Raw genomic sequence first — 7,726 nt, forward strand, 5'->3', positions numbered from 1 at the left:
CTCGCAGTTCGCTTGGAGACCCGGAGGCGAGAGGCTGGACGTGAGGCGCTGGTCCTGCTCGCGCTGCTCTTGCACCAGGATGGCGCGGGGCGCCCCATACAATCTGCTGCAATCCTCCCGGTATGTCCCACCTTCCGTGATGCGGTGTACATTAAAGCATCACGCTGAAAGCTGAAATGCAGAAGAATGAGGGGAAGAAGAAAACGGAAGTCACCATGTTAAATCATAGCGATTTCCGTTTTCTTCTTCCCCTCATTCTTCTGCATTTCAGCTCTAGCGGGATGCTTTATTATTTAACTTTACGAACCAAGAGTGTGTATGTAGCTGAAGTGAGGGAGTTTGTGTAAGAGGCTATCTCTTTAAGAGCGGTCGAACGAACGGACGATCTAACGGCGGGACGCGGGTAAATAACGTTCTAAAAGTTGTACATGTGAAAGTTCTAACATTCCCTGAAAATTATGTTAAATAACATTTTGAATATGGAGGAAATGACGGAATAAAGCATTCCGGTAAAGCTAAAATGCGGAAGAATGCGGGGAAGAAGAAAACGGAAATCGCTATGCTTTAGCATGGTGACTTCCGTTCTCTTCTTTCCCGCATTCTTCTTCATTTCAGCTTTACCGGGATGCTTTATTGCTTTCCACTACAAATGCTGACACTCGTGTGCAGAGTACTCTCGGAGTTCAGACGCGTGAATTCGGAGACTGTCTTCCCAACTCATTTAGAGCCAATATTAGGGGGAGTTATTGAATCCCTTTAATTTGCCCTTCTTTGAAATGTGTCATTTCATAGATTGCACTAAATTTGAAAGCTTTAATAAGTTCATTTACAATCTGTAAATCTGTACTTGCCCCGTCGTTCGTTCGATCGTTCGTTCCACCGATCTTCAAGAGATAGCCTCTAAGCCCTTCCTCTGCACTTGGGCGGGAGCCACAACAACCACGAAAACCCCACCATGGAGCCAAAGTGGGATCACTTGAGCAGTTTTTAGACAGTTCCTTGTGGCCTTTCTCTACCCGAAGGTGTAAGTTTCCCAGTTTGATTAATAATTTTATTTCTAGAGCTCCTTTAACTTAGACCCTTTATTGTTCCTCTATGGAAATATGTTTCATATTCAAATACTAAAGCATTCCTGTACATCTGAAATGCACAAGAATGCGGTGAAGAAGAGAACGGAATTAGCTATGCTATATTATGGTGACTTCCCTTTTCTTGTTCCTCTCATTCTACATTTCAGCTTTACTAGGATGCTTTTTTTTCTCAAATATTTTCAAAACTAACACTCTGTGCACCTAAGGTATAGAGTAGCCTACCTGACCTGTGTGTGTTCAAAGAACAACAACTCTGGACAACTCTATTTTCAAATGTTGCCAAAGACTTTTCCCATAAATTATTCTTTGTTGCAGTTATTGGCCAATGTTTAGTTGTGGCACTTTGACTTTCAAAGCTCGGGTCACTCTCATTGTTTCACTGCATAGTAGGGCTAAGGGCGACTTGTCTAAATGTTGATTGACCACCATACAGTCAATTATGCGCCCTAGTGACTATTTTTAGTTGATAAGGAGATGAATGCCTGCATAGTTAAAATTCAAACCTTCAGGGGATGGCACCAGCAGTGATATGGTTCAGAGGTGTTGTAGACTTTGGATTTTCATGTACTAGCCACGCCATGTGAATCCATACACACAACCAAACTGTAAATAACTCCTATTTTTTTAAACCCGGTATGAGGGGAGTTTGTTCCAGGATTGTGTAAGAAATATTATGTTCACTTGTGGTTGTGCAAAGGTGGTTATTTATATTGGCTGACCTTACCCAGAACTGGTGTATTGTGAATCTTTTGTTGGTATTTGGTAAGCATTAGTATACATGATAGATCATCTGGGTTTGGTCAGCCCTCTTTAATATAAACCGTTGCCCATCCACAAGTCAACATATATTTCTTACACTATTCGCAAACAAAGTGTATTACTTACTGTAATAGTTTCATTATTTTAGGGTGTTTGTTTTCACAAAGTAGGTACTAGATGAATTGCATGTAAGTTAAATATGAAGTGAAACATGCTTCGTTAGATCAGATTAATGTTTAATAAAATTTTTACCTGGACAGGTGACTGAGCTCTTCCTTTTCTGTCTTGTTTATTTAGGGCTATTCAAGCTATAAATTTCTTCTTTCTTGTTGGGTTGTGTTTTTTTCATAATTCACCCCTTTGAGAAGGCCCTTGTGTTGTGGTATGATTTCTCAAGTTTAGCATGAAGGTTTTCAAAGGTACTGTCTAACATCTTGTCCTGTACAGATAAATGTTTTGAAAGAAAATTGTTGGTTAAGTTAATCACTCATTTCAGTGTTAACAAACAGTAGAGGGTGTAGAGGAAAAGTTGTTGTTAAGTGGTCATTAAGGTGGGAAATACCCATTGAACATTAAAATTTAACCTGTTTTAACTTATGTTCAAAAATATCTATAAATGACTACATTTGGTCCAAGTGAGGTTGCCCTTTAGTAGTTAAACTTTCTTATAATTTATAAAACAGAAGATCACAGGGTCATTGAAAGTTGTTTAGATTTGAAGAGGGTTTTCTTATGAGACATTTTCACTTTCACATATTGCGCGCCACTTTTCTCTGGAACTATTTGACTATAAAGCCTGGGTGAGGGAACATTTTAAAGAGAAATAATCAGGCAATGGGATACTGTGACCCTTTCTTATTTTGAATGAAATGTATAGTTTTGAAATAAGTTTGAATTCAAAATCTCTTTTGATTTAAAATTCAAACTGTTGTCAGTAATTTATATTTTAATAAACATAAAAAAGGGGCCCGGTTTCCCACTGCCTGATCATTTCTCTTTAAAATGTTCCTTCAGCCAGGCTTTTTAGTCAAATAGTTCCGGAGAAAAGTTGGGCGCAAGATGTGAAAGTGGAAATGTCCCATAAGCAAGAACTCTCAAATCTAAACTATTTTCAATGACTCTATGCGGGTCTATCTGATATTTTATAAATTATCAGATAGTTGAACTAGTAAAGGGACACCTGGGCCAAATGTAGTCATTTTTAGATATTTTTGAACACAAGTTAAAACAGGTTAAATTGTAACGTTCATTAGGTATATCCCACCTTAAAAAACAAGCAGGCCCGCCCTTCCGCCAATTTTGCAAAAAGGTTACTTTTTAGGTCATTTTTCCATAAGAGATCTATGGTAAACTTTGATAGCGTGGTGCGACCTTTTCCCGATATCCGATCAAGTTGAGTGAGGTGTCAAAAATTTTGGTTTTGCAAGTGGCATCTCGATCCAAACACCCCCACTAACTTTTTAAACCTTCTGTTTTTTTGCCGCCCTCTTACCGTAGGTCTCCATAGACTTGTGGTTTTCGCTTGGGTCTGCGAGTGACCCCGCTACTTGCGAGCCTCCAGGTGTAAAGACAGAACGTTCCCAGTGGCGTTCCGCTTTGCGGGCACTATCTAAACGCGGCTAAAAGGGAGAGAAAGTATTAGTTCTTCCTACCATTACTCTGCGGTCGGGTCGTAGGGCTGGTCCCTGCTCGCTGCCTCTCTCGCGGCGTCCCGCGCTGCTTTGTTGGCCTTGGCATGGTCGCGGCGCTCCTCGTGGGGGTCGGGGAAGTCCAGGTTGCGTCTTTTGTTACTTGGTCCAGATAGCGGCGACGGACCCTGCTGGGGGGCCGGCTGCCCTTGGCGTGCGGCGAGGTCCGGAGCATGGCGCAGGTCGCGGGCGTTGCCGAGCCGCGGACCACGTGTCCCACGTACTGGAGGGGGTGCTTTCTGACCACATTGATGATGGGCTTGATCTTCGACAGCAACCTGATGTCTGTATTGCACCGCCACACATTCTTCTGTAGTTTCGGGTTAAACACGGGCGGGCCCGCCTATTCTTCGCTAAGCATTGTTTTCGGCTACGGCGATGCGCTTCTCCCTCCCAGCCGACAACGTCCCCGCCTCCGACCCGTATGTGATCGCCGGCATGATGATGGCGGAGTACACACGGGCCTTTGTCCCGCGCGTGAGACGGCCGCTCTTGAGCTGGGGGGTGAGTGAGTGGTAGGCGCGCATCCCGGACAGCACCCGCTGGCGAATCTCTGCGTCCATGCGGTTGTCCTCTGTCACCGTTGACCCGAGATACTTGAAGGAGGCCACCCGCTTGAAGACGTGATGGTTCACTACACACGCACACACCCTCAGCACTCCAAAATTGACAATGGTTATACATGTACGTTTAAACAACTTAAAATGACAAATGTCCAGTAGTGATGATTGTTCGAGGAGGCGGGGGTGATGGAGTGGCGAGCGAGGTGGCGGCCAAGGGAGGTTCGCGGGCACTCGGAGGGCCGCGGGCGATCGACGCGCGGACTGTCTCGACGTTGCTCTCCCGGAAGCGTCTCAATTTCGACGCATTTTCGGCTCGTTGTAAGGTCGTGGTTTTTCCCTTCCAATAATTTAGAGTTTGTGTGTCAGTTTTCTTAACTCTAATCCAAGAAATAGTTCAGGTACAGGCACGGCTTTTTTGCCCCTCACCAAGTCGGTCAGCATGGCAGGTGCAATTACATTTTTGATCAACATGGATCACTTGGTGCGGTGCATGTGTTAAAGCTTGGAACCCGTGCCCAACCTCCGCAGCAGCTCGCCAAGATGGTCAACGCTGCGCACGGCGGTGTGACTCGCCACAAACACTGTCAGGACGAGGTCAATCAACTTGTCGATAACTCTAACAGCACCCGAAAGATAATTTACACAAATTAATGCAACGCGGACGCTAGGAATGCCACCAAATATCTGAGTACTCATACCCATATTGGCCAATGTTGGTTCTGTTTCCGATTCCAGTGTGCTGCTTTCTTAGCGTGAGTCTAGGTTTTCTGATGGCCATCGAGAGCACATTTCCGATTATCAGAAAATGTGTGGTAACAGTATTTGGCTCTCCTGTCTTTGTTATCCAGCTAAGGTACAATAAAAAATAAAAGACCAGGCTTAGATTTGTTCGAAAACAAGTATTCGCCATTCGTATCCTGACACCTCCGCGGCTCGCCGCCCCTACGGGCCGCCGTTGCCTGTGCGCCGGTGTCGAGCAAGGCGCGGACCAGCTGATCGTTGATGCGCACGTCGACTTCCGGGCAGTGATTCTCCACGGTGTCGACCGCCTCGGTGTCGTCGTCCAGGAGGTCGGCGCTCCAGTCAGGGAATACGGTGCAGATGTGCACCCTCCGCTCGGGCAGTGTGGCCGGGGCGGGACGAGCCGTGGGCGCCCCGACCTCTACTCGTTTCCCGAAGCAGGTGTGCTGGTGGTCTCGGGGTTGGCTGCGCCTGCGGGCGGGGTGGCTGGTGACGCCGCCGCGTCCGCGGCGGCGCCTCCTCCCACCCGCAGCGGCGGGTTGCTCTTCGGCGCCCTTCCCCCCAGCGGCGTCAGGGGTGGTAGGGGGGAGCAGCGGCTCCAGGACCAGGTTTCTGACGTGGATGTGGCGGCCGGCGCGGTGCTGCTCGGCGGCGGACGGGGCGGACCCGGGTCCGCTCTGGTGCTTTCCCCCCGACGGGCGGGTGCTTGCTGACCCGGAGGCCCCGCTTTGCGCATGGGAGCGCGCTGCAGAGCGGTCCCACAGCTGGTTTCCGTCCAAGGTGCGCAGTGTTTCCAGCATTGCATCCAAAGTGAGGTTGGGGACCGTCGAGAAGGAGGTCCGCACGCCTGACGGGTAGTGGCGCCGCAAGCACTTTAGTGTTACGCGAGTGTTTTTCTTACTCTTTCTAGACTTTATTAGATTAAATTGTGATTGAAGGCAAATGTGAATGCAATTTATTGAAGCTAAATGTCTCGAATAGTTTTGGTTATTTCTGTTAAATTGTCAGTTGGCTCGCTACTACTTCTGGTGGTCCTTCACTCGCGGTAACTAAACACACACTTGAATTAAGTTACTTTACGAAAAACTCGTTTTTATTTTCTTTTGCAATGGCACAACAAACACAAGGGTACTAATTCAAAATGGCACAAACACAAGGCACTAATTCAAAATGATGAGATCGCACAGCTACGCAATATGAACTGCTCAAACACTACAATAATTAAACCCAACACAAGGCATGTAGTGACACGACTAAAGTCCTAACTCGTACGGTAATTACTTTACTAGAACAAGCACTAGACGGTCTAACACTCACCGGTAGTCATACTGTGACGCTCCTGAGGCGACAGGTCCAGAGGAGGGGAGGCCGGATGTGCTCGACACTCGGGCTGCATTCCCATAAGAGACTGTCTGAGCTGTCTGTCCTGTCTTTCTGTCCATCGGGACAGAAATATGAGAAATTCAGACTATTTTCATGAGTTTACGGAAATCACCACCGGGCAAAGTAGAGGGCGCCGCTGTCGTTTCTGTCCCGGCGGACAGAAAGACAGGACAGACAGCTCGGACAGTCTCTTATGGGAATGCAGCCTCGGATAGTGAGTCACAGGAGCCAGTGGAAAGGGGAGGAAGTGAATCAGATCTAGGCGCATCTTCAAACTGGTAGCGCGCTGTGGGTGACGTCACATCCGATGTCAGCACAACGGTCGTAGGGTGGTCCAAACCCGCAACACCGCAACATGTTCGAAATAGTTTGGCGCTTGTGTTGGAAAAGTTTCGTTTCTACGCTAAAATGATGCCTGAATTTTCGCTAACAGATTTAGAGGTCGCGCGAGAGCCTCAAAGTTTACCCAGCATTCTTACGGGTATTTTGCCTAAAACTGAAATTTGGCCATGGACCCCAAAGTTTATGTCCGAGACCAAAACTAAGTCCATAGCCGTAATCTACGTTAAAAACCGAGTCAGGAGACGTGCAGTACACTGTAAATTGCTTACGAACTATAGGTTCGTAATGCAAACCAAAACGTTCGTAGCTTACGAAGGATTTTGAAGCGTTGTATTACGAACTAATTGTTCGTAAGCTTACGAACAAATAGTTCGTAATGCAAACCGATTGTTCGTAAGACCCGCCTAGCCTTACAAACAATCGCTTTGCAATACGAACAATTTCTTTGCAATACAAAGAACAAAAATTGTTCGTAACGTTGCAAAGTATTTAGTTCGTAAGCTTTTTACAGTGTACGCCTGGCTGGGCGATCTCATATTCATTTTGAAAATTGACAAATTTGTTAATTTTAACCAAATTCGTCAAATTTTATTTTTGAATGAGATGCCCAAACAGGGCGTACGGCACGTTTACTGACTCATTTTTTTACGTAGATTACGGCTAAGGACTCGCTTTTGCTCTCGGACATTAAATTTGGCGTCCATGGCCAAATATCAGTTTTAGGCAAAATACCCGAAAGAATGCTGGTTTAACTTTGAGGCTCTCGCGCGACCTCTAAATTTTGTTCAAAAAATTCACGAAAATTTGGGCATCATTTTTGAGTAGAAACGAAACTTTTTCAACACAAGCGCCGACATTTTCGAACATGTTGCGGGTTTGGACCAGCCTTGTCATCGACGCGACCGTGCCCAACGAGCTGGGAAGAGACGGACCTGTCTGCGTCTCTGTCCCACTCACGTAAGAATCGTGTTGTACCCCCCGCCCCCTCCTCCTTGTCTTGTCTTTCCCTCCTGTCTCTGCTGAATGAATGGAGTGAGGGTGAATGGGCGTGCTGGTGCGCTGTGCGCTGCAGATCGCCGGCCGAGCCAAGACAAAAGGCGCCCTTTTTTGCCCTCCTTTTCCGTTAATACAGATGTCAGCCGCGTCCGGTCGAAACGGC

General features: G+C 46.6%; 1 protein-coding gene across 1 annotated transcript in view; it reads left to right on the forward strand.

The window, feature by feature from the left end:
- Positions 1–7,726, forward strand: part of LOC113213665 (uncharacterized) — a 29,759-nt gene continuing 22,033 nt past the window's right edge. Inside the window, exon 1 of the mRNA XM_052268363.1 lies at positions 1–120. The gene's annotated coding sequence lies outside the window, so the exon portion shown is untranslated. The remainder of the gene's footprint in view (positions 121–7,726) is intronic.

Source organism: Frankliniella occidentalis, unplaced genomic scaffold, assembly GCF_000697945.3.
Source record: "Frankliniella occidentalis isolate FOCC.00 unplaced genomic scaffold, Focc_3.1 Scaffold68, whole genome shotgun sequence".
In the NCBI taxonomy this organism is placed as follows: domain Eukaryota; kingdom Metazoa; phylum Arthropoda; class Insecta; order Thysanoptera; family Thripidae; genus Frankliniella; species Frankliniella occidentalis.